This window comes from Diabrotica undecimpunctata, chromosome 10, assembly GCF_040954645.1.
Source record: "Diabrotica undecimpunctata isolate CICGRU chromosome 10, icDiaUnde3, whole genome shotgun sequence".
Classification (NCBI taxonomy): domain Eukaryota; kingdom Metazoa; phylum Arthropoda; class Insecta; order Coleoptera; family Chrysomelidae; genus Diabrotica; species Diabrotica undecimpunctata.
Genome location: NC_092812.1, coordinates 12,629,688 through 12,656,992, shown reverse-complemented (window position 1 = coordinate 12,656,992; position 27,305 = coordinate 12,629,688). Strand labels below are relative to the sequence as shown.

The following is a 27,305-nucleotide window of genomic DNA, read 5'->3' as shown; positions in this document are numbered from 1 at the left end:
CACGAGAGCCAACAAACTTGGTGTGTTTCGTTCGCTGTCTTGAGATGAAGTGTCTTGAGATTGCAGGTCAGAAAAGAATCTTTTGGCCGTTGGGTAGAAGAGGGTACATCAATAAATCACCCTATTGTATTGTGATTTAGAATGCGATACTTTAAGTTAATTGAGACCGTAATACGAAACCGTACACACGTGTGCATATTTGTGACACAGAATACAAAAGAGAAATCAAATTCTCCGCACTTATAACATAATACATGAGACAACCAGTATAATACATAGCATTATATTAGATTACATTACAGTACCGTAACAGAAATATTAATAGTAAAAATATGAAAAGAAATAGTATATACTTTCCCAAACATTCTCCCGCGCCAAAAACGAATGTTTTTTAAGAACAGCTGAAAATATAAGTGTAAAGAATAGACATGAAAGATCGATATACTAATAAAGAACTAAGTAAGAATAAAATATGAATTGACAAATAAGCGGCGGTCATATTTTGACCACAGAACATTGTTGGATGTCATCTGACTCTGTGCTCAGATTAACAATGCGTAAAATGTCCTTAATTAGAAAAGAATAGTGTCGAATCAGTAGAATTTTTCGACCGACTAAACTAGAAAGACTGTGTCATACACAATACCGTTGGCCCATTTTCCTATAAGAATTCCGTGGGGTGCGAAAAGACAAGAAGAAGAATAGCGTCGAAATCTCGGCGTGGTGTCACATTTCAAGTCTTCAATGACAGCCAGGAAGTAATATTTCGACGAGTTCCACGGTAGGAAAATGCCAGTTTGGTGAAAATTCTAATAATTGTGTTAGTGATAAAACACGACTAACACAATCAGAGAGGTGTTGATTAGAAGGCATTTGATGCCGAGTAAAGTGTGGTATCAGTTCTTGTATGTGTTTAATACGATTGCCAATTTGGGGTAGAAAAATTAGCTCAAGAGAGCGCAATCGTCGATATCGGAATCGAAATATCGGAAGATCGGACGAACAACCCTTTGACAAAAGTGACTAGATCAGCCAGCAATATGGCTACCAGGAGTTCCAATCTTGTCGAGACAGAGCGAGAATGAAAATTGGACTAGACTCGTTGACAAAAGTGACTAGATCCGTCAGCAGTATAGCTGCCAAGAGCTCCGATCTCGCGATAGATGTTCCTGTATAGAAATAACACCAGAAATGTAACACATACAAGTACAGAGGTCAGATGTATCTGTTTAGATGTTTCATCAATCCAGGATACATTGAAGTACCACAACGGTTTTAGAAGACGTTTGACTAGCAAAAAGATATGGAAAATGAATAAAAACAAGAGGATAGCAACAAAAATACAACTGATTTACAAACGAATGGCCCGCTTTGTGAACGGTTTGTTAAAGGGACAAGAAGAATGAGAAAAGAAATCAGTCGTAGGATTCCATTTTAGGCCCAGTACCGTAAAAATGAAAGGTTCCTCTTTATCAATGAGCAACATGTCAAAATGCCTAAGCCAAAGTCTGAAAATAATTAAAGATGGTTGCTGACGTTGTCGATTTGTCTAGCGAAAAACCATCGAGCTTTAAAAGCTAGGCGAGTGCTCACTGCAGAAGGTGAGTAGTATCAAAGATAATCACTTGTAGCGTGATTTTGACGTAAGTCCGTCGAGATGGCTGCTGGCCCACTGTCTAGCGGAAAACCATCGTATCGTGCTTTAAAAGCTAAGCAAATTCTCACTGCAGAAGGTGAGTAGATCAAAGAGAATCACTCGTAGCGTGATTCTGACGTAAGTCCGTCGAGATGGCTGCTAGACCACTGCCTAGCGGAAAACCATCGAGCATTAAAAACTAAGCGTTACTCTTGTAGAGTTTATAAGCAAAATAAAACGAAGAAGTACTGTTAGTAACGATACGTAGCAAAAACTCTTGGAGAGGTTTAAAAAGTCTGATCTCCAGAGAACCCTTTTCATAGTTTCAAAATTCCTCATTTACTTTAATTTGTCGATACGTTTGCTTTATATCGCAAATAAAACAACAACGAAGATATCGAAAATTAAGCAAAGAACGAGATGCCCTTTTAGGACCGGTATGAAAAGCGTCGATTAGCGACACACCTCGAACGTCATATAGATTGGCATCGAAGCTAGTACGAATCTTAGATAAAAGAAGCGAAATACCCTATTGTATTGTGATTTAGAATGCGATACTTTAAGTTAATTGAGACCGTAATACGAAACCGTACACACGTGTGCATATTTGTGACACAGAATACAAAAGAGAAGTCAAATTCTCCGCACTTATAACATAATACATGAGACAACCAGTTTAGCAATTTTACGAAATAACCGGAAACAATATGTTTTACCAAAGTCGTTAGAATACATAGCATTATATTAGATCACATTACAATACCGTAACAGAAATATTAATAGTAAAAATATGAAAAGAAATAGTATATACTTTCCCAAACACATGGGGATAGAAGGAAAAACACGCATATATAAGACTTGTGTACGACCGATACGTAGACAGAGCAAATAATCATCTATCGCACATACATTAAATGGCCAATTTCGAAGTGATAGACAGATTAGAAAGACCGAACAATAACAAGGAATACTAAGCTCAGGTCGGTCAATGCCCTTATTTTTCCCATTGTTACATACGCAACTGAAACATGGACTCTAAAAAAGATAGGTCTAAGATCGAGGCCTTTAAAATGTGGGTCTATAGAAGAATTTTAAGCGTTTGCTGGACATAACATAGAACCAACCTGTCAATTCTGCAAGAGCTTCATATAAAAAAAAGGTTATTAAAAAAAGGAAACCGAGCATTTCTAATTTACTTATGCCACACAGCTAAAAGAACCGGGACCATGAAACTATTGGTAGTAGAAAGAGAAGTAGAAATCCAAAGACCAAGAGAAAGATCTCCAACACGATGGGCAGACCAAATGAAGACTCTGGTGGGAAAATCCTTACATAAAGCCGTCCATGTGGCACAGGATCACAGCCAATGTAGGCAGCAAGCTAATAATATTTAGAGTACATATCACCACGTCCTGGCAAAAGCTCAAGGAATGAGAAGGACGACCGATATTAACCTATGCTATAAAAACCAGAGCAGAAACAATAATTACATAGAAAATATTAAGAACAACAAAGATAAACACACTGAGGGCGATAGCAAGTAAAACTTTAAGATACAAAATCCCTAATACATAAAGACTTGTGTAAAGTATATGACATCGTCAGATTGTCTAATTGTCAAATTTCTATGCTTTTTCAGTAAAATTGTGTCGCTTTTGCATATTATTTACCGGTCTTCACCTTTAGTATTTGAAATCAAATAGCGATCTTACATTATTTATACCATGCGGTCCATATGTATGGAATAAATTCATTTTTAGCGTTATTGTGTACTATGTGAAAAAAACCTGAAACAGGTCGATTTTTATTCTTAAATTCACAATTTACAGTATGAAAATATTATCCCCCTCCAGCACCCCCTTTGAATTATGAGCACTCTCTCAAAAAATTTAAATAACAAAGAGGTTTGTGTGACACCTTGTTAGAAAGTGATTTTAGTCCCCTGTTCAGCGATATAAAGTTTTTTAAGTTTGTGCAATCCTAACAGAAAACTAATTTTTACAATTAAATTAAATGTTCAATTTGACCACTATTATTCACTTCTTGACAATAACCGAGGCGATTTTGGAATTCTCGTACAACGTTTTGTATGATCTCGGGGGTTATTTTCTTAATTTCTTCCGTTATCCTAACTTTTAAATCAGCAATATTGCCTGGTCTATTAAAATATACTTTAGAAATAATCAGGTATTTTCGTATGTGTTCTGCTAAACATAAGGGAAAAAACTTTAAAGATAATAAAATATTAGTCAAAAAGCCAAATAAACAATTGATATGAATCTAGTAGGCTGCTGTCATTTAGGTATTTAAAGTAACTAAAAGACGTCAGTATATTATTTGTGCTCGTATTAAATTTAATTCTGGCTCATGTATCCGAGACTCAAAGAATAGACATTTTAATTATAATTGGTTGTGGCAATAAAACAAGAACTCAAAAGGTTTGTGAAATGTTTAATAATTAATACCCTGGTCAACAAGTTTCGCAGTCTACAGTTAGCAAAATTGAAAAGAAGTTTCGTTATACTGGACATGTAAAAAATATTAAAAAACTAGGTAGAAATGTTAAATTTACTGATGAAAAAAAGTTAGATGTACTTCTAGAGTTTCAGGAAAATCTGCATAGGACAACTCGAGAACTTGCCGCCGTCAATGATATAAGTAAATCATCTATTTTGAGAGTTTTGCATAAAGAAAAATACCACCCTTACAAAGTTCAGTTGGTTCAGGAGTTTAATGAAGATGATCCGAAAAGAAGGCAAGGAATCTGTGAAATGATGATGGATAGAATAAACGCAGATTTGCAGTTTATACACAAAATAGTTTTTTCCGATGAAGCGACGTTTCATTTAAACGGAACGGTTAACAAACGGAACTGTAGATATTGGAGCAGAGATAATCCTTACTGGGTGTATGAGACTCACACGCAATATCCTAAAAAAGTTAACGTTTGGGCTGGTATCATTAACAATAAAATTATTGGTCCTTATTTTTTTGAGGGCACAGTTGATCGTGAGGTTTATTTAGATTTTTTTATTAACTTTTTAGTGCCTACATTACGAAGACTTTTTCCTGATGTTAATCATCCAAATGAGATAGATCGATCTATTTACTACCAATAAGACGGAGCTCCACCGCATTCTACACGTATAGTTAGAAATTATTTAAACAAGGTTTTTCCCAATAGGTGCATTGAAGGACGTGTAATGATCGAATGGCCGACTAGATCTTCAGATTTGACTTCTCTCGATTACTTCGTATCGGGTTATTTAAAATCTAAAGTATATTTTAATATACCAAACATTATATTGCTGATTTAAAGTTAGGATAATGGAAGAAATTAATAAAATAACCCCCGAGGTCGTACAAAATGTTGTACGAGAATTCCAAAATCGCCTCGGTTATTGTCAAGAAGTGAATGGTGGTCATTTTGAACATTAAATTTAATTGTAAAGTACATTACAAAAAACATTCTAAATATTATGTGGCATTCTTATCTTCATTCAACCTAAAGTTTTGTGATAGAGGCATTATTAAACTTTTACATCTTAAAAATCAATTTCTCAGCTATGATTGCATATTATAATATTGCTAAACAGAGAACTAAAATCCCTTTCTAACAAGGTGCTATACGACCCCCTTTGTTATTTAAAATTTTTGAGGGAATGCTTGTAATTCAAAGGGGGTGCTGGAGGGATATAATATTTTCATACTGTAAATTGTCAATTTAGGAATAAAAAGGTTTTTTCACATAGTACATATTAACGCTAAAAATGAATTTATTCCATACATGGTATATTGCTTATAAGTAAGAAATGATGTTTAATTTTATATATATATTATATATATATATATATATATATATATATATATTTATATATATATATATATATATATTGTTTATTAGGTACATATTTTTATCACCGAATTTGTTAAAATCAGTTGTAAGATACCTGTATCAAATTGTGTGTTAGGAAAATTTTTACTTCCCTGGTTTATATTATAATATAAGTTATACATAAAAGGAAAATAAGTAGCTTACCCATATATTTATTTTCTTGCTTGAAGTTTCTTCATCTGTCAGTAACAGAAATAGCTAAAACAAATAAATCTATAAATATAGAGATTTTGCACGAAACTTTTAAAAAATTGTCAAAGAGAACTGGTAAAACTATTATTTGAAGGGCTTAATGTGAACAATGGCAATCCACACATGACAAAAAATAGCAGTGCTATGTACGGTTAAAGTAATATTGTTGTGCTATGCACAATCTACTAAAAAATTATTTTAGCCCTTTGTTAATAGATGGCGTGATAAACCTATGATCACACTATTGCATAGGTCAAGTTTGTTTCTACTATCTGCTCAACATAATGACAATCCACATTAAAATGGAGAACATGGGCGGAAGCGATTTGGATAATTCTGTGAGCTCTGATGATTCTAGCAAGAAAAATAGTGTTAAAAATTTTTTTATGGTATTAAGTCACAATTATTGGTTGTGATTGTAATGAAAATCACATTTTTATTTAAATAATATTTGACGTTTCGATTTCCACTTTGGAAATCGTTTTCAAAAAAGGTTTTTCGTAGAAAGTAAATAAAACTGTGTATAACCAAGGATTTTGTTATTGGTTATGTCATTTCAAAGTTGACATGCTTGACCTAGAACTTGTAGGCCTACACATAAATTTTTGAGGTTGTGTTTTTACCCAAGGAATATCAAATTCTGACTATGTTTGTATGATTCGTGTCATATGTTTGTGTAAAAAAAACTGTATCATAGTTGTAGTTGTGTAACGCAATTTACCCCCTACAAAAACTTTATTCTCTTGTCCTATCAATCAAAGACAACATTCCGAATGAAAAACACGGAGTATATTACGAATATTAGCCAATCTGCGAAAAAAAACCCCAAAATAACTTCAGTCAAACCCAAATCAAGTCATTCTTCCCTCCGATAACGGCAATGACACGGTTATCCTAAACACTTCTTCTTAAATAATAATCTCGCAAATCTCATTAATACTCTAGACTACAGACCAATTCCTAATAATCCAACAACCTACTTGGGGAAAACAACAAATGCCATTATTAATAAAATCTCTCTTCCTGTTGACATACAACAATCTCTAATTCCTTGTAAAAAGTGTTCAAGAGCACATCGAATATATGGACTACCCAAAATTCATAAATCCAATATTCCTTTGCGTCCCATTGTCAGTGCATACAACAACTGCCCACATAAAAACTGGCCCAAAACTTCTTCAAAACTCTACAACCTCGTCAAAAATTCTTTTTATTCTATCGACACACATTTTAGTAAGATGTTTCGGTATCGTATCACTATTTACAAAATATTCCTATAAACGAAACTCTGGTTTCACTGGCAAAATCGACAAAATTCCTAAATCGAGAGGAATAAAGACAATATTTAATCCCAACAAAAACTTTCATCTCTTGTCTGATCAAACAAATACAACATTCCAAATAAACAACACGGAGTTTATTAAATTCTTTGTGCAGACTGCCAGCGATCTTATATAGGCCAAACAAATCGTAGAATCGAAAATAAGATTTATGAACATTCCATTTCTGTTCGCAAGTACGAATCAATTTTAGTTCCAGTCAACATCATCTTCATACAGGTCACAAACCTAATTTTGAAAACTCCAGAACCATAGCCCCTATCCGCTTCTATAAACCAAGAATTATCCGAGAAGTTATAGAAATTGAAATAAGGTCAAATCGTCTCAATAAAAGAGATGACAGCATACAGTTACTTTCGACATGAAAACCTCTCATTAAAAAAATATCGTCCGATCCACCCGCTAATCAAAATGTTACTGTCAAAAATGTTCGCACCAACCACCGCGCCTTCTCAAAGACATAAAAGAGAATGTAGAAAGCTCAGCGCAATAATAATCGACGCGATTCAACCCGGAAGACTGTTGAGTTTAATATTAATTATTGTATAGTATTAATCTTAGCTTTAGGTATAGTATAGTCCGTCTAGAAAGTATCCGGAATTTTATATTTTTCATAATTCTAATAGATTTCCTTTTTGTAACATTTTAAGACAAAAGTAATGCATCAAGTAGGTTGTGCCGATAGTAGGTTATGGACAAAATCGCATGACAACACTATCTGTCAAATATTGTTGTTGTAAACAGACTTAAAGATTTGTGAAATAAGTCGCAAGTAGAAAAAGAAAAGTGGTGGAATATTTGTATAGAAAGGGTCTCCGAAACGTTAAAAAATTAGTGGAATTGACTGACTGGGAAAAAAGTGCAGTGTATGAGACAATAAAGAGGATAAAAAATGGCATAGATATGAGAATAGACCAGTTTCGGGTCGACCGCGTAAGATTCGCGGAAACAGTTTAAATGCTTTAGTGGCTTAGAACGACAAAATCCGCGCCTAGGGTTTCGAAAATTAGCGAACAGATTTGGAAACCAGCGAAGAATAAAAAGTGTGCCCAGAAACTGTCCGCATGTCACTGAAAAAGCAAGGCTACATATCAAGGAATCCAAAAAAAAAATCCCTACAATGACTCCTCTGCAAAGGCAACGAAGGATAGATTTTTGTCAATGTTTTCGAGAAGATAATTTTAATAATGTCTTTATATCTGATGAAAATTGTTTTCAGCTTGGTGCAAATCATCCTATCCTATCAAGAGAAAATTTTACCGTTCAAATTTCCAAATTTCCCACTAAAATAATGGTTTGGGGAGCAATATCTCAGCGTGGTGCTCACCTATCTGTATAGTTAATGGTACTGTTGATAGTGCGAACTATTGTGACATCCTAAATGGTTTTCTTCTTGAAACGGTTCATGTTTTATATCCAGAGGGGTGGCGTTTTCAGCAAGATAATGCAAGATGCCATACTTCTGCGTATACTAAAGCTTGGATGCAAGAACACGACTTGGTAACAATTCCGTAGCCAGCAGCATCTCCAGATCTTAGTCCATTGTAAACATATGGAGTGAAAGAGCAGCGCCACGAGATAAAGTAGGTTTGATTCGGTCAGTTTTACAGGCCTGGAACACCATTACAGAAAATTATGGCCTTGATCTAGATTCGGGTGTACCTGGACGTTTAGTTAAGTGTTTAGATTTAAATGGAGGTTGTCTAAGTAAATGAGATGAATTATTTGTTGAAATTTTATATTTCAAGTGATAGAAATAAATACCGTAAAATTATAATTCTGCTTTCTTTTTTCCGGATACTTTCTAGACAGACTATATATATATATATATATATATATATATATATATATATATATATATATATATATATATATATATATATATATATGTATATGTATATATATATATATATATATATATATATATATATATATATATATATATATATATGTATATGTATATATATTTATATATATATATATATATATATATATATAAATATAAGAAAAAGCATAATGCGAGTTAATAGTAAAATAAAGGTAAAAGATATCGGCATAGCTCGCAATAAAAAGAGAAAAATATAATAAAATATGTGTATAAGATGGAAGGCAACCGTATATACGTATTTCTGACTATTGGTCGTCTTCAGTGCGGTGCAGCCAAGAGAAAAGGAGCATATTAACTTGGGAAAGGATCACTACAGGAGCAATGCGACCAATTTGTGGCAATAATGTTAGAAGACTCTGAGGTTTCCAGAGCAACAACCAACACATCCACGGAGGAAGCTAAGCTACCTGAAGAAAGAAATGCAAACGTTTAAAACGTTTCAAACAACAAGAACAAGGATAATGCGAGTTAATAGTAAAATAAAGGTAAACGATATCGGCATAGCTCGCAATACAAAAGAGAAAAATATAATAAAATATGTGTATAAGATGGAAGGCAACCGTATATACGTATTTCTGACTATTGGTCGTCTTCAGTACGGTGCAGCCAAGTTAGAAAAGGAGCATATTAACTTGGGAAAGGATCACTATAAATATATATATATATATATATATTATATATGTATATATTTAAATATAAAAACATTTTCTTTGCAATTAGGTACATAAAAATTAAACACACAAAAGACATATTCAAAACATTTAAAGGTAATGAAAATTTTCTTTTATTTTATTTCTTATTTATTCAAAAATTGTCGAATTTATAAATATTATTTTACATCTGAATTATCTCACGTTGTATCAGGATCTTCAGGCTCGAATAACTCTTTGTTTTCTTTTTTTCAATTTCCTTCACTTCCAGAAGGTTGTTTATCTTCAAAGGCGTCTGGTTGGTCAGCCGCAATGTTCCGGATTCAATTTCGCATAATTTAATTTTGTTATACTTACATAAAATTGACGTAACGAGTCTGCAAAATTTTCTGAGTAAGAGAAGACGAGCACGGTGGTATAATGTTTGAGTCGAAAGAAGATATTTTTTTGAGGAACTGTTCATTATCTTTTTCTGCAGAGTTTTCAGGAAAATGCGAACTCTTGCATCTTGATGCCATTAAGATTAGCTGTATAATACTGAACAGCGTCCAATGTTTCATTAATAAAAACGTCGGCTTCATCAAATAATTATGCAAAAATCTTTTGGTACCTCTTAATATCTTGAAAATAGTTTAAACAGTCTACATTACCTTTCTGGTAAAAATCTGCAGTATAATCTATTCCGGTAAACGCATGGAAAGCTCGTAGACTTCGACATAGTATAGGTACCTCCCAATTTTTGTGCAAAGCTGTGCAAATAATTAATTCAAGTTCTTTTATATTTTTTTTATCCGTTGAACTGGCCAACAGAATTTGATTTGATCAATATCTTTGATTCTGGTGTCATTTTGGAAGCCTGGAAAACCATCCGGGTGTCCGTCTCTTCGTGATGACAATTGTAGTCGACTTCCTCAATTTTGATGACTCAATCTTGCTGCATTTGATAGGAGAGTTAAAAATATTTTTTTGTTTTTAATTATTTGTAGCAAATTGTCATTTTCCCAGTAAATTGATGAGTTAAACCAAGGCCTCTTGGCCTTGACCAAGTCAAGTCAATCTCTAATTCTTTAGACTTTTTAAGAAATCTGTTGGCCTAGTTGTTTGGTTCAGAAATATTATAAGCAATATAAAACTCTTGGTGGTTTTGGCGCTCAGAATCTTTTATTGATGGTATTAAATATTATTCAAAAACTAAATATGTATCTCTACTGCATTTGTTGAACAAAGTTAAATAAGTATAGACTGTAATTTTTCAGAAAGTCCGAGGCATTGAGGATCCTATTAAGTGTAAATAATAAAATCATCAATAATTTCAACATCAATTTACACTGCTTGACTTTTTTCAAATTGTGATTTCAACGATTTTGCTAACGTTGACTTCTCTGTTTTATGCATTGCACTAAAATACGAGGCATTGATGCCAGCAGAAAAGCGCTGTTGTTATGCTCCGTCCCGCTTTACTACACTAAATAAGACGCTCAGATGTCTCTCTCTAGCGCAACTTTATTTGCTCCGATTTTTAAATTTAAAGCAGGTTCGGATAGTCGTATTTCATAAACGGTTTATTGCAGGCCGTACTATATTATAGTGTTTCTTAATAATAATCTTTATTTTGATATATATTTTGATTGGTATACGGATCGGTGCAGTCACCTATATTTGCTTACCTTTTTACACCTGCTAGCTCGGTAGCCGTGAACGTAAACACGTAGGTAATACCTCATATACTTATTTTATATGTTTTAAACTTTTAGTTTTAATAAAAGTTGATTGGTAAACAAATGGGTGAAACTTGCTAAAAAATTAATTATTACTTTTTTAATTAAAAATAGTTATGAATATATTTTGATAGGCAATACATGCAAGAGCTATTGGTCTATAAATGAAATTTAATAAAAAAAATTTTCTTTCGGTAAACAGATGAGTGAAGGTCGATGTAGATTCGGATCTTGACTACAAAGCAATAATATAATCTCCCATTTATGATACTAAAATTCTAGATATTTTCTTTAATTTTTTTAAGAGACCCTTAAAGATTCCTTATTGATATTAAATTTTCTTGAACTGGTAAAAGTTTATTATGTAAACTATTGTGTCCTAAATATTTGGCAAAATTCGCAGTAAACATTTTACCAATTAAAATTTTTTTTTTATTTAAATTAACATGCATGTGACATCTATGGTCATTAGCACGAGTTACTATTTACATGGTAATATCATAAAATTACAAAATAATGTAGTTAACATTTAACATAAAGAGAAAATAATAAAAACGTGTAACATAAAATTTATATTTTGTTGAGCAGTTGACTTTTCTCGAGTAATTTGATAACCTTGTTGATTTGCACTGTGCTGATTAGGACCTCTCTGAAGATAGACTGAGATCGAGCTGTTGGCATATTTTGGCATAAAAAGAACATTTGATAAGTATATGTCTGATTCGGATAGTCGTATTTTTTCGAGATAAACTGGGATAGGTAAGTAGGTTCACTGAGAGTTTGATTTCATACAGCGCTGAAGTAACTTTATTCCAGTGAATCTGCCAGGTGGATAGAGTAAGCTTCTTCAGTCTAGCTTTGAAATCGTTGCAAATTTGTATCTTGATAATGGTGACATGGGATGGTACCCATATTAGAGTGACAGTTGTATTTTGGTTTATAAGAAGCTGATATGTATCATGAATATCTTGAACGATAGGATGGTTGGTGGATATATCATTAATGGAGTGTGTAGAGGAAAGTCAATCAGAGCATATGGATATTTGGATATTGTTGTGCATATTTGAAAGCATGTGAGATAGCTAGTAGTTCACCAGTGTGGATATTACACCAAGGAGAAATTTTAGAGAGTTCGATAAGCTGTTGTACAGTGGTTACAGAATATCCAACACCACTTTCAGTTTTTGACGCGTCAGTGTAAAGAACTATGTTACATTTATTTTTGTTTATAAGTTCTAGAAAGAGAATTCTTAATGTACTAATACTGGTATCTTCCTTGTTAAATTTGCTGAGGATAATATCATGATGTGGGAGTATGTTGGTCCAATAGGAATTATTGGGGAATGGTAGAGTTCTGGTTTCAGACAAATTTACATCATTAGTAACGCCTGTAAAAGACTAAGAATAGGATGTATAATTAGGTTAGATGGAGGGTTGTTGTAGGGTTAGTCTTCTTCTTCTTCTCGTGCCACTCCTAGCGGAGATTGGAAATCATCATGGCCACTGCGACTTTGTTAGCAGCGCGTTAGTAGGGTTAGTGTGCTGATGTAATTAAATGATATACTGGATTGGACGAATTGGAAGAAATTGCAGCAGCACAGGAGAGAAGAAGGTTTTCTCGCCTAAGCCATAAAGGAGGTTCATTAGCTTCACAGTAAAGACTTTTGCCGGACTAGAATGGAATGCTTCAAGACATAGACGAATAGCCGTGTTGTGTACTGTATTTAGTGAATTTAAGATTGATTTAGTTCCAGACATATATACGAAACATCCATAGTCGAGCTCGGAGCGGATAAGTGATTTGTAAACTTTCAGTGACGTAGTTTCTTGAGGTATGCAATGATAATGTGAGAGTGTTTTGATTATATTTAACCTTTTTAGGCAAACTCCTTTAAGTTCCTGTATGTGTTGTTTCCACATTAATCTTAAATCAAATATCAGCCCATTATCAACAACCGGTAGATGTTGGTCTGGTTTGTAACAAGTTGTTGATAGTGATTTCAAGATTAAAAGAACCCATTCTTCTGCTAAATTTAATAACTTTGAATTTAAAGTTGGAGAGGGCAAGTCCTAGAGAAGCTTCTTTGGTTTGTAGGTAATTTACTCCTAATTGTAGCATTTTACTAATAGTTGCGTTGGATTTATCATGACAATACATTATTAGGTCATCGGCATATAATACGAATTTGATTGGTGAAGCTATATTTTCACTTAACTTGCTAATCGAAAGAATGAATAAGGATGTGCTTAAAACTGAACCTTGAGGAACTCCATCATATTGGATGTGTGGAGAAGAAAGGAAGTTATTGACTGAACCCTGAATTATTTAGGTGTTAGGAAGTTTTTGATAAATGCGTATATGTTGCCAGTAAGGTTACATTCAGAAACTTTGTGAAGGATTGTATTTCTAGAGGTGGTATCAAATGCGCCTTCTATATCAAAGATAGTTGCTAGGAACGTATCCAAGATGGCGGAAAGTAAAAATGTGCCGTCACCTCTCTCTGTAGTAAAAGAGGTAGATTTTGAAGAGAATATATTTAAATGTTGTCAAACTAAGCCTAATAAAATACTCGTTTGTATAGTATGTGGAAATAGTTATCACATCTCATGTGCTGTGAAAAACAAAGTGAAATTCTTCAAGATAGGAGATTCACGTGTAATTTGTTGCCAAAATAGTGATGGACAACCCATCGAATCATTTAGTGCCATAGCGTTAGAAAATCAGTGGTTAAAAAAGCTGTTAGCTGAAAAAGATGATAAGTACAATTTATTATTAAATAACAATAATCTATTAAAATCAAATAATGAACACTTGCTAGAAAAATTAAATTTATTGAAATCAGAAATAACCAGAACCAGAATCTCACAAAAACCCAACTCAACTGTTGATGAGGGTTTAATAAAAACTCAAGGTAATGAAGATAAGACGGCCAGTGTCCAGTTGACTAATTCTAAATACAAAACAAACAATGCATCTGATGCAAATAAAAATTTTAATGATAAAAACACCAAACATGTTGAAAGGAATTCCAATATACAGGGCATACAGGGCATTAATGGAAATTCAAACCAAACAAACATGTGACTACATTACAAATTTAGTTGTTGAGAATGAGGAAAGCGCAAAAATAAATCTTAATCATATCTCAACAGGGAGTTCAGAGAATAAAGCCGACGATGAAGGATATCAGATTGTGACAACAAGACGCAAGAAAATAATGGGAACTGGAATTGGTGATAAGGATTTCCATGGAAAATCCGAAAAACCAGACAAAAAATTGTGGCTATTCATCTCAAAAGTTCCGGATAGTGTAAATGAGGACCACATCAAGAGTTTCATAATAACTAAGACAAACTGTGAGAATATACAAGTAAAATTGTTACCAACTGACCATAAAAGAAGGGATAATCAATGTTTTATGATAGGTGTACTACCTGACTTAAGGGAAGAAATTTACAATCCTGCTTTTTGGCCGAAAAAAATTGGCATTGAACGATTTAACTTTAGATTAGGAAGAAGATTCTTAGATCGAGAGCATCATAATAGAGGTCTGTCAACTGGAGAAGATAGACCAGACTCTTTTTTAGTCAAGTAAATCCAAGAGAAACGTTACTTTTATCATCACCAGACAGTTGTTTAAAAATATTGCAACTAAATGCTCAATCTTTGACAAATAAGTTACTCAAACTTGAAGTCTTAACATTGCAGGAAACACCTGATATAATTTGTCTATCAGAACATTGGTATACTGAAGAAAACATCCAATTTATGACCCTGAATGGATACAACATCGCCTCTTATTTTTGTCGAAAGTTCCATATCCATGGAGGATCCATCATCTACATCAAAACTGATATTAAATTCAAAACATTAGATGTCTCTAACTTTAGTGAAGAAATGGTGTGTGAGTGCTGTGCGATTTCTCTGTTTATAGCAAATAGGAAAATTTGTGTTATTAGTGTTTATCGTTCGCCATCAGGAGAAGTTCAGAGTTTTCTGTGTAAATTACATAATATATTGGAGCTATGCAGTAAGTCATATCATGATATTTATATTTGTGGGGATCTAAACATTGATTATCTTGTCATGTCTAATAATAAGCAATCTTTTAACGAGTTTTTAGTAAGTTATAATCTGAGAGTCACATCTGAGGCTCCTACAAGAGTTTTCGTAGATAAAGTAGGTAAAACATCATCTACAAAATTGGATTACATATTGACAAATATCGAACCACATCTTTATAAATCAAATGTGTTCGAGGGTCACTTCAGTGACTATAAAGTATTTTCACTTAGTGTAAATTTGCAAGCCAATAAAGTATCGAAAAAAGATAAAAAAACCCATCAGTTACAGGCATATGTGAGATGAAATATGCTGATGTTTAAAGCAGGATTTCTTCTACAGTTTTTGATGAAGTTTATTCACAATTGAATGCTGAATATGCCACAAATTCATTTGTTAGCATTTTAGATTACAATCTAAATTTATATTGTCCAATAAAAACAAGGTATAAAGCACACAAAACAAATAAGGCTACATGGGTAACAAATGAGGTAAGACACGCTAGTGAAAAACTAAAAAATCTACACTGGATAGCAAAAAATATAGGGAGTCTTGAGTCTCAAGATACCTATAAACAGGCAAAAAAAGAATATAATTCTCTATAAATAAATACTAAAAAAACTTTCATAGTGACTTAATTAATCAATCTTACAATATACCAAAAACAATTTGGAATTTAGTAAACAGTGAAACTGGTAGGCAAAAGAACAGGTCTGATATTATTCTACATTATGATAATAAAATTATTACCAAGTCTTGTGATATTGCTAATTCGTTTGCCTCATATTTTGCTACAATTACAGAATACAATCTTCAAACATTTTGGCACATCCTTACCTTCTTCTTGTACTACCTCAAAAAGGTGTAACAAAACATTTTTCTTTTTACCCGTAACTCCAATTGAAATAAAAAATACAATCGACCAACTAAAAAATAAGCCTAGTACTGGTATTGATAACATATCTGTAAAAATAATAAAACTGATAAGTGATCATATATCGATTCCTTTAACCCATTTAGTTAATCTCTCAATAACAACCAGCCAATTTCCATCCATATTTAAAATGGCAAAAGTTATTCCAATCTTCAAAAAGAATGACCCTCATGATATTTCAAATTATAGACCAGTATCTGTCCTTAGCATAATTTCAAAAGTAATAGAGAAGATTGTATACAACAGAATGTTAAATTTTATAGAAGAATACAATTTATTAACTCCAACCCAACACGGCTTTAGATCAAAAAAGTCAACACTCACGGCTGCATGCAGCTTGTTTGAGCGTATTTATGATGAATTAGATAGTAGAAACCACGTGGCAGGACTATTTTTTGATCTATCACGTGCTTTTGACTGCTTAGACATAACATTTATTCGTAATAAATTATATAACATTGGTTTTAGAGGGATATTTCTAGAATGGATAATAAATTTCTTAAGTGACAGGAAGAGTGTTGTTAAGATGAAAGAATCAAGCTCAGAACCATACACAACAAATAAAGGAGTACCACAGGGATCCGTGCTTGGACCATTATTATTCCTAATTTTTATTAATGACCTACCAGATCACATAAGGGCACTTATAATATCAATGTTTGCTGATGATACCTCGTTAATAGTCTCTGCACATACACTAGAGGAATTAAAAATGACAATGAAGACTGTTGTTGACTACTTTATACGCTGGTGTAATACCAACAGACTAATATTAAACATTGACAAGACACAAATTATTTATTTTCATTCATACAACTCATCTAAATATGACTATATCTTAACCATCCAAGATAGAAACAATATGTTATCTTCCACTCACTCTACAAAGTTTTTGGGTGTATTCATTGATTGTAATCTCAAATGGTCAGAGCAAGTGAATTCAGTGAACATGAAATTGAATAAAGCTTTTTATGCTATATCTAGAATTAAAAACACACTACCCATCTCGGCATTAATGAACGTTTATTATAGCCTTGCTTACAGCCACATGTGCTACAATGTAATTTTGTGGGGGAACTCAGTAGATAGTAACAAAGTGTTCATTAACCAAAAAAAAATTATCCGTAAAATTTTTAATTTGGATTATCAACAGTCTTGTAAACCAGTTTTTATTAAACATCAAATTTTAACTTTCTACTGCCTATATATCTATAAATGTTTACTTTATGTCAAAGAGGAAATCAATACATTTCCAGTAAATTCAGACAATCACTACTACAATACAAGAAGTGCTGAATCTTCACGAGTTCCTAAACACAGAACATCCAAATTTCAAAATTGCTTCAGATATATGGGACTGACCTTATACAATCATTTGCCAAAAACTGTGAAAGAAATACCACTTATCTCTAAATTTAAAAAAAATGTTAAAGATTTACTCTTAAGAAAAGCATATTATTCTATAAATGAATATCTTGAGGACAAACTGCAATAGCTTCATAGTTTACTTGTAAAAAGTTATTTTATATATTTTATGTTTTATCAATTTTTTTTACACTGTGAATGTTGTATTATACACATTAATGTTTTTTATACCAAATTCTGTAGTGACGTATCCTATACATTTATTTTGAATGTCTTAAAGGATCAATAAAGATGACTATGACTATGACTATAAAATCTTGTTTGCAATTAATTGAGTTGGAGTATGGGTTTGGAGTTAGTACCAGTTTATTTCTTGTGGAGCGCTGTGTGTGGTAGCCAGATTGTTCCTTTGGGATAGTCTTGTGTTTTTCGAAATACCATAAAAGACGTTTGTTGATCATTTTTTTCCATTAGCTTACACATAGTGCATGTGAGGAACATGGGCCTGTAAGATTGTGGAAAGATGGTTGGCTGATTTGGCTTGAGTATTAGTATAACAATAGATTTGTTTCACTGAGATGGAAATTTATGGGAACTCCAGATTATATTGTATAAATTACTCACGGCTGCATGCAGCTTGTTTGAGCGTATTTATGATGAATTAGATAGTAGAAACCACGTGGCAGGACTATTTTTTGATCTATCACGTGCTTTTGACTGCTTAGACATAACATTTATTCGTAATAAATTATATAACATTGGTTTTAGAGGGATATTTCTAGAATGGATAATAAATTTCTTAAGTGACAGGAAGAGTGTTGTTAAGATGAAAGAATCAAGCTCAGAACCATACACAACAAATAAAGGAGTACCACAGGGATCCGTGCTTGGACCATTATTATTCCTAATTTTTATTAATGACCTACCAGATCACATAAGGGCACTTATAATATCAATGTTTGCTGATGATACCTCGTTAATAGTCTCTGCACATACACTAGAGGAATTAAAAATGACAATGAAGACTGTTGTTGACTACTTTATACGCTGGTGTAATACCAACAGACTAATATTAAACATTGACAAGACACAAATTATTTATTTTCATTCATACAACTCATCTAAATATGACTATATCTTAACCATCCAAGATAGAAACAATATGTTATCTTCCACTCACTCTACAAAGTTTTTGGGTGTATTCATTGATTGTAATCTCAAATGGTCAGAGCAAGTGAATTCAGTGAACATGAAATTGAATAAAGCTTTTTATGCTATATCTAGAATTAAAAACACACTACCCATCTCGGCATTAATGAACGTTTATTATAGCCTTGCTTACAGCCACATGTGCTACAATGTAATTTTGTGGGGGAACTCAGTAGATAGTAACAAAGTGTTCATTAACCAAAAAAAAGTTATCCGTAAAATTTTTAATTTGGATTATCAACAGTCTTGTAAACCAGTTTTTATTAAACATCAAATTTTAACTTTCTACTGCCTATATATCTATAAATGTTTACTTTATGTCAAAGAGGAAATCAATACATTTCCAGTAAATTCAGACAATCACTACTACAATACAAGAAGTGCTGAATCTTTACGAGTTCCTAAACACAGAACATCCAAATTTCAAAATTGCTTCAGATATATGGGACTGACCTTATACAATCATTTGCCAAAAACTGTGAAAGAAATACCACTTATCTCTAAATTTAAAAAAAATGTTAAAGATTTACTCTTAAGAAAAGCATATTATTCTATAAATGAATATCTTGAGGACAAACTGCAATAGCTTCATAGTTTACTTGTAAAAAGTTATTTTATATATTTTATGTTTTATCAATTTTTTTACACTGTGAATGTTGTATTATACACATTAATGTTTTTTATACCAAATTCTGTAGTGACGTATCCTATACATTTATTTTGAATGTCTTAAAGGATCAATAAAGATGACTATGACTATGACTATAAAATCTTGTTTGCAATTAATTGAGTTGGAGTATGGGTTTGGAGTAGTACCAGTTTATTTCTTGTGGAGCGCTGTGTGTGGTAGCCAGATTGTTCCTTTGGGATAGTCTTGTGTTTTTCGAAATACCATAAAAGACGTTTGTTGATCATTTTTTTCCATTAGCTTACACATAGTGCATGTGAGGAACATGGGCCTGTAAGATTGTGGAAAGATGGTTGGCTGATTTGGCTTGAGTATTAGTATAACAATAGATTTGTTTCACTGAGATGGAAATTTATGGGAACTCCAGATTATATTGTATAAATTAAGGAGTTTATTAAGACCATAATTAGATAAATTCTTTAGGAATGCATAAGAAATATCATCAGGCCCAGCTGCGGTGTTTCTACTACTGGCTAAGGCAGATATTAGCTCGTGGATAGTGAAAGGAGAATTAAGGCATCTACTATATTCAGATATCAGATGATTTCTGTGTGAATATAAGTCATGATGAGATAAGGTAATATTATTAGTTTTATTCCTGAATTTCTCTTCGAAATGGCAAACGTGTTAGGAATAAGTTCATGTGAAGTGATATTACCTCTATACCTTTTAAAATTAAACGAATAATTTTATTATTAGTTTCGTTACTTTAAATTTGTCGTATTTTTTTCCAAAGTTGGCTTTCTTCTTCTTATAGTGCCGTGCACCTATAGTACGTTGGCGAATTATCTTAAGGCCAGACGTCTGTCTTTTGCGGCATGCAAAAGATCGCCAGTGTTATTTATGCCTGTCCAGTTCTTTATGTTCCGTAGCCACGACATTTGTTTGCGACCTACTCCTCTCTTGCCTTTAATCTTTCCCTGGATGATTAGTTGAGGGATTGCGTATTTTTTTCCTCTCAGAATACGGCCGAGGTGTCCAATTTTTCATACCTTGATCAAATTGAGTAGTTCTCTCTCAGTATTTGCCTTTTTAAAGACTTTCTCGTTTCTCACCCTATCTGTCCAAAGTTGGCTAGGTTTGGAGTTTTCATTAATGGATGATACTTAATCTTGTCATGATGATTTTTTACTTTTTTTTTAACTACGTGTTTGGCTTTGGCTTTAAATTTTTTGTAATTTATTAGATTTTCAAGGCTTCTATTTTTCTGGTACTTATTTGAAGCTTTTTTGGATAGACGAATCGCCTCTTCACAGTAAGAGTTCCACCAAGGAACTGCTTTATAATTTGGAGAGAATGTTGTTTTGCCAATGCGAGTCTTAGCAGCTGAAAGAAAAGTGTCTGGTATTGAAGTTAACAAATAGTCTACATCATTGATTATTAGATAATTATAAGCGAGCAAGAGAGTGTCAATAGCTTTTGACTGTTCTGGCCAGTTAGTTTTATTTAGGCGCCAATAGATTTTGGCAGAGGCAGTCCCACTACAATTGTTGGAAATTATTATAGGATAATGATTGCTATCAAAGAGATCGTCAGCTGTTTGCCCGGTTAAAAAAGGTGCAGATTTAGGGCCACTAATACTAAGATCTTTATCAGAGAAAGATCCAGAGGAAATATTAAAATGAGTATGAGATCTTGTGTTAAGAAGACATGAGTTTGTGCAGTTAATAATATTTTCAACTACTTTTCCCCATCCAAATGTTGATTGAGAACCCCACATACTGTTATGTGCATTAAAGTCTCCAGTGAGTATAAACGGCTATGGAAGTTGGAATATCTAGGTCTTGGAAGATCTAGAAGCCCTTCTTATTTTAGAAAATGATTTAAGAAAATATATATGGAGAAGATGGTAAGTTTATTGGAGCAATATGTAGTTATGGCAATTGCCTCAAGATTCGTTATTAAAGGTAGCATTGTTAAGAAGATTTCGCTGAACGCAAATATTGATGCACCTTCACTAGCTCTGAAGCAGTACGTTCTAATGAAGTGGTATCCTTTAAAGGATATAGGATGAGAAATATTAGTTGTATTAAAATTAGTCTCTTGGAGAGAAAGAAAATCTGGATGGTAAATTGATATAAGACATTGTATGTGTTCAAGGCGCGGATAGTATCCGTCGCAGTTCCATTTTAAATTAGTGCTTTTAAAAACTAATTTAGAAAGAATATACCTTCTACTAATTACGTAATTTTTAGACAAGATCTATATCATTGCAGTTATAGTCACATGAATTATTGGACGTAAGGTTGGTAAGTTCGTGATCATCTAAAGAATTTAATGTGCGTTTTAGCTTTTTTGTTATTCTTTTAATGCGATTTTTGATCTATCGGATACAGTTTGGTGTATTTGTGTAAGATCTTCGAGAAGAGAATGAATGATCGTGGTGAAATTATGAGTTTTTTTGATGGGATCACTACTCCCAAAGGAATTTTCTATGAAGGCTGTAGGCAGTAGTTTTCTGTGAAGGATTTTCTCTGTAGTTCTGATAACGAAAATTTTTCTGGATTAGCACAAACTAATTTTTCAATACTTGAATGGGCAGAAAGATTAATTTTACCAATTTCTTCGCCACCAGTTTTTGATTTCCTTTTAGGAGCTGATTTAGGAATTACGAAGGTTGTTGTGTTTGGTGTGTTATTGAAGTTTAAGTTTAGGGGGCTAGCGGTAACCAGTGAAGAAGGCGATTCAAAACTTGAATCAGTGGAATGAGTTTTTTTATGCCAGAATTAGAAGAGACAGGATACTGGTGTTAGAAACTGTTCCTTTGCGATTGTTATGTCAGTAGGTCGATTATTTGAATAGAGGGTGAAAGAGGAGACATACTAGAAGGAAGATCAAGTGTGATTTGGCTAGAAGTTGTATTTGGAGAGGTATTGCTGGATATTTCTTGAGGGTTAGGACAGGAATCTGCAGTGTGTTGCAGTATTTAACTTAAAGTATTCTTTATCTGGTATCATAAAGACTGAGCGTCAAAAACTGAAGATGTAAGCATATTCGTCTTCCGGTGAACTTCATCGGATAAGCGAGTTGGGGAAGCAAGTTTTAATCCAAGTTCATTTTTAAGTGCCTGCTCTATGAGTGCATTTGTAATCGAAAGACACAAGTTAGAAAGTAGTAGCCTATTTGCAGGTGTAATAAATATACGAATTGATATTATTTGATTTCTAACAGAAATAGTCGGATTATTTTTTAAAAGATTATCTACTACAGATACGGAAGAAAGATATATACATATACACTGGTTAGAAATACGTGAAGCATAGGTTATTTCTTTAGGGGTAAAAATTTCGCCAATTGCCTTTATGTAATCAAATAGCACTACGTCTGGGATATCGTTCATAACAATGGCTTGAGTTCTACTGGGACATAATGTTGCTGTTATAGATTTTAATATTTTCGATGCCAAAATAATAAGTATGGCTGGCCTAATTTTAGTTGCCGGAAGTATTTAAGTGATATCGACTTACCAATTTTTACTTGACAAACAATCACATTAAACTGACAAGTTTTTATTATATATATATATATATATATATATATATATATATATATATATATATATATATAATAACGGATTTATTACGGCTGTTGCCGCTTCTCCGCCCCCAATTTCCATCTTTTTCTGTCATATGCAGTTGCCTCTTCTAAGTCTCTTGCCGCCATTGCTTCATCAATATCGTTGCGCCAACTTCTCCGTGGTCGTCCTCTCTTTCTTCTTTCAGGAGGGATCCATTCCAGTACTCTCCTAGGCCAGCTGTACTCTGGCATTCTTTTAACATGTCCGAACCAGATTAATTGTTTTCTTTCTATGTCATCATTGATATTTCTCTCCATTTTCATTTCGTTTCTTATTTGTTCGTTTCTAACTCTCTCCAGTTTTGATCTACCGCAGCTTCGTCTCAGATAATCCATTTCTGTCGTCATAAGTTTGTTTCTATTAGCTTTGGTGACGTCCCATACTTCCGAACCGTAAAGTGTAATACTTTGGACTATACTACCGTAAATGTGTTTTTTGGTTTCTCGTCGAATTGTTTTTTGCCAGAGAAGAGAGTTTAAGGCACGGGTCGCTGCTCTGCCCTTGTTTATTCTTTCCCTGATTTCATCTGCGCTATTTCCCTTCTTGTTGAAAATGACCCCCAAATATTTGCAGGATTGCACGCCTTTGATTTTGTCGTCTTCCAAGTTTTTATTAAAAATACTATTAGTGGACGCCAAGTGTTCACTCGTTAGCTTCTGAAATAGGAAGCTAGTAAATAAGCAATAAGCTAGCAATAAGTAAATTATCATTTTTAAAATACTCAAGCATCGGGTATCCTGATAAAAAATCAGCAAGTATATTGTATTTACCCTTTTCAGAAATAATTTTAAAATTAAATTGGGCTTAATCCCATATAAACCTAATATTTTTTAACATACATATTATTTACCTGTATATAATTAGAAAAAGCGTCTTGGAAGAAATAAATGCTGTATTACATAAACTTAAGTCCTAATAGACTAAATAAAAAGTGTTTGTAAAAGAGCAAAAATAGTAAAAGAAATGCATTAAGTGGGACTGAATTGCCTGTTTCCGCAAAGTGCATAAGTCGTGGCGGAGACAGCAGCAACAATAAGAAATGAAATTTTCAATTTCAATAGTGTTCGTGGATCGTAGTGGTTCACAGAGCGTGACCGAAACGAGATGGGGTGCCAGAGGGCGAGATCATGTTGATTAGAGATGTCACTGAATGAATATGATCTGATAACGGATCGAGCCGTTCTGGTTCTTTCGCAAACTCGAACTGGAGCTAAGCGTTCCTTTTAAAGATCGAGTGAGGGGCTTTGAGTTCTTATCCTAAAACTTCATTTTTTTTTAGAGTTTCGTTGCAGACTATTCTTATCAGATAAATTAACAAAAATATTAACTGTTTATTACTCGATTTTGTAGTTATCTTTTTTGTTACTCACAAAAAAATTCTTTCACCATATTGATATAATTTATCTATTATATATATATATATATATATATATATATATATATATATATATATATATATATATATATGTAGTCGTCCATACCATATAAGTTACTACGTCACTACTTTACATTTTCTTTGAAAGATGGCATCTGCTCTGCCGTCAAAGTATAATATAATCTGAAAAAATCTCTAAATTATTAGAAAATTTTTTTAAAAAAGGTAGATCCAGACTTTACTGGCGCAGACTGGATACCAAATTATCCTTTTGGAATTCGACGATAACATTCAACTATCCAGCAATGCTACCGGATAACCGATAAAATCAATTCAGGATTAGAAGAGAATAAATATTGCCCAATGGTATCACTAGATGCTTTTGATAAGGTTTGGCATAAAGGACTTCTTTATAAAATTAGTCAAACAAAACCACCATTTTTTCGAATACTTACATCATACTTGGAAAAAAGACAGTTCAGAATAAAAGTAAATGGAGAAATATCCAAATATCCAAGGCGTCCTGGGACCTTTGTTATATTTATTATAAACGTCTAATCTACCAGCTTCAAATAACGTAACAATTGGCACATTTGCAGATGACACAGTAGCACTCACAAATCATAAACACGTCAACTCCAAGACTACTTGTATGAACTTAGAAACTGGCTGGAACAATTGAAAATAAAAATAAATGAAAGCAAGTCAACCCACATAACTTTCACTTTACGACGAGAGACACCACCACGCATATATATATATATATATATATATATATATATATATATATATATATATATATATATATATATATATATATATATATATATATATATATATTAACAACGAGGAAATACCCAGGACTAAAACAACCAAATACCTTGGGCTACATCTGGACTAAACCCTGTGTTAGAAGGAACATATCAGCAAAAAAGAAGACAAATAAAACTAAGACAAAAATAAATCGATTAGTTAATTGGAAAAAATTCTTGCTGCCAATAAATTAAATTAAATTAAATTAAAAAAATTAAATTTTAGGACATAGGACATAGAGTAATCCATTAAATTCCGCAATACCGCAACATCAAGTTATCAAGAGACCAAACCGACGTTGGCCAACAAACCAGTAACATGGACATGACATGTGATTCTCTCACTTTAGGGGACCACATCACGCAGAATCAAGGGACAAGACCTAAACTCATCATCATCATATTAACTTATAGAATAAATTTTTATTCTGATTGTTAATTTATTAGTTATAATAAAAAAAGTGTAGATAAAAATATGTTTTTACGTTTGATCTAGAAAAAACACTTCGTTTTCCGAAATTAAGTGCGTCGGTGGCTTAGGAGTTTTGTGTACAACATATGAAATAAAACTGAAGGCTCTAGAGGGTTTCAGGAAAAAGCAGCATGCCTCGTAAAGCACCTTAAGTAACATACTTCTAAATATAAACACATAATTATGTATTCGAATTGTTGTACATGGTAGATCGAAATATAAAATTATTCTTAGCTATCCAGAAAGTTATACAAGATCCTGATATTAAAGTTGATTATATTGATTACAAATTTCTTGTGTCAGGACATAGCTATCTTCCAAATGATGCTGATTTTGGTGTCATTGAAAAAAAAAGTGGAAAACAAAAAACTTATGTATGGTCGTGACTTGGTTGATAGTTTAAAAAATGCTAAAAATAAAAGTCAGTTTTTGACCACATAAATGGCGAAGAATTTTTATCAACAAAAAAATTGGAGGATTGTATTACGAATAAAAAAATTTATGGTAATGACCGAAAAGTGAACTGGTTATGAATAAAATAGTTACGGTACAGCAAACATAAACCAAACTCTACGTATAAACAAATATTGCAGTAGGCTTGTTTGAATTCGATGAAACTGATATGTCAAAATCAGCATCAAAGGAAAGGCCTCAAATTTTATCTAATGTAGTTCAATATCCTTTGTATTTTGAGCGTCGACCAATGAAGCTAATTTAAAAAAAAACACATGTTTGATCTAATGAAATTTATTCCACCACAGTATTACCCATTCCATAGAAAGTTGCCAACAATAAATCAAACGAGAGCTGCATCAGCAAGAGAAAACGATTTAGAATTAACAGATGCTAAAGGATATATACACTTAATATTATGTACATAGTTATGTTGTTCTATTTCATGTGGCCGTTAAACTTAAGTCATAAGACGATTTAATTATGTTTTTTCTTATTTTTGGTGGAATTTTTCACAAATAATGAAAGTTTTTTAATTTCCTAGTTTGTATTTATGAATATAATACTTATATTATGATCAATAAAGATACTTTATTTATTTTTAATGGCTGCTCATTTTTATGCAACTATTTTCCCACACCTCTTATTATCTTATTTCAAATAGTTATTGACTTCACTGATTGGCTTAAAAATGTCCGATTCGGTGAGGAAAATATGCGAATACAATTGGATATTTTATAGAAAGATAAGGTGTATTAACAATTTTATTTACTATACCAGTAACTATTCTAAATAAACTCCGGTTCATATTTGATTCGAAATTTGTTTAGTTATGTTAGAGGAACTATCGCACAGAACAGTTACTAGATAACTGTTATTAAAAATGTGCTCCGCTCTTTTCGTAACAGCTCTAACCTCAAGTTAGAACTAAACCAAAGCAGGACAGCAGAATAGTATAACACAGAATTCAACAAAGGAGTTAAAGCGCCATCTCCCTTGAGATTGGGTTGATGAGTACCTCCCGCGTAGCTTTTAACT

The 27,305-nt window shown here is 32.8% G+C and overlaps 1 long non-coding RNA gene across 1 annotated transcript in view; it reads right to left on the bottom strand.

Annotated features, from left to right (window-relative positions):
* Window positions 1-5,690: 5,690 nt before the first annotated feature.
* Window positions 5,691-27,305, bottom strand: part of LOC140452024 (uncharacterized) — a 387,923-nt gene continuing 366,308 nt past the window's right edge. The window contains exon 4 of the long non-coding RNA XR_011952121.1: window positions 5,691-5,729. This is a non-coding gene — a long non-coding RNA (uncharacterized lncRNA). The remainder of the gene's footprint in view (window positions 5,730-27,305) is intronic.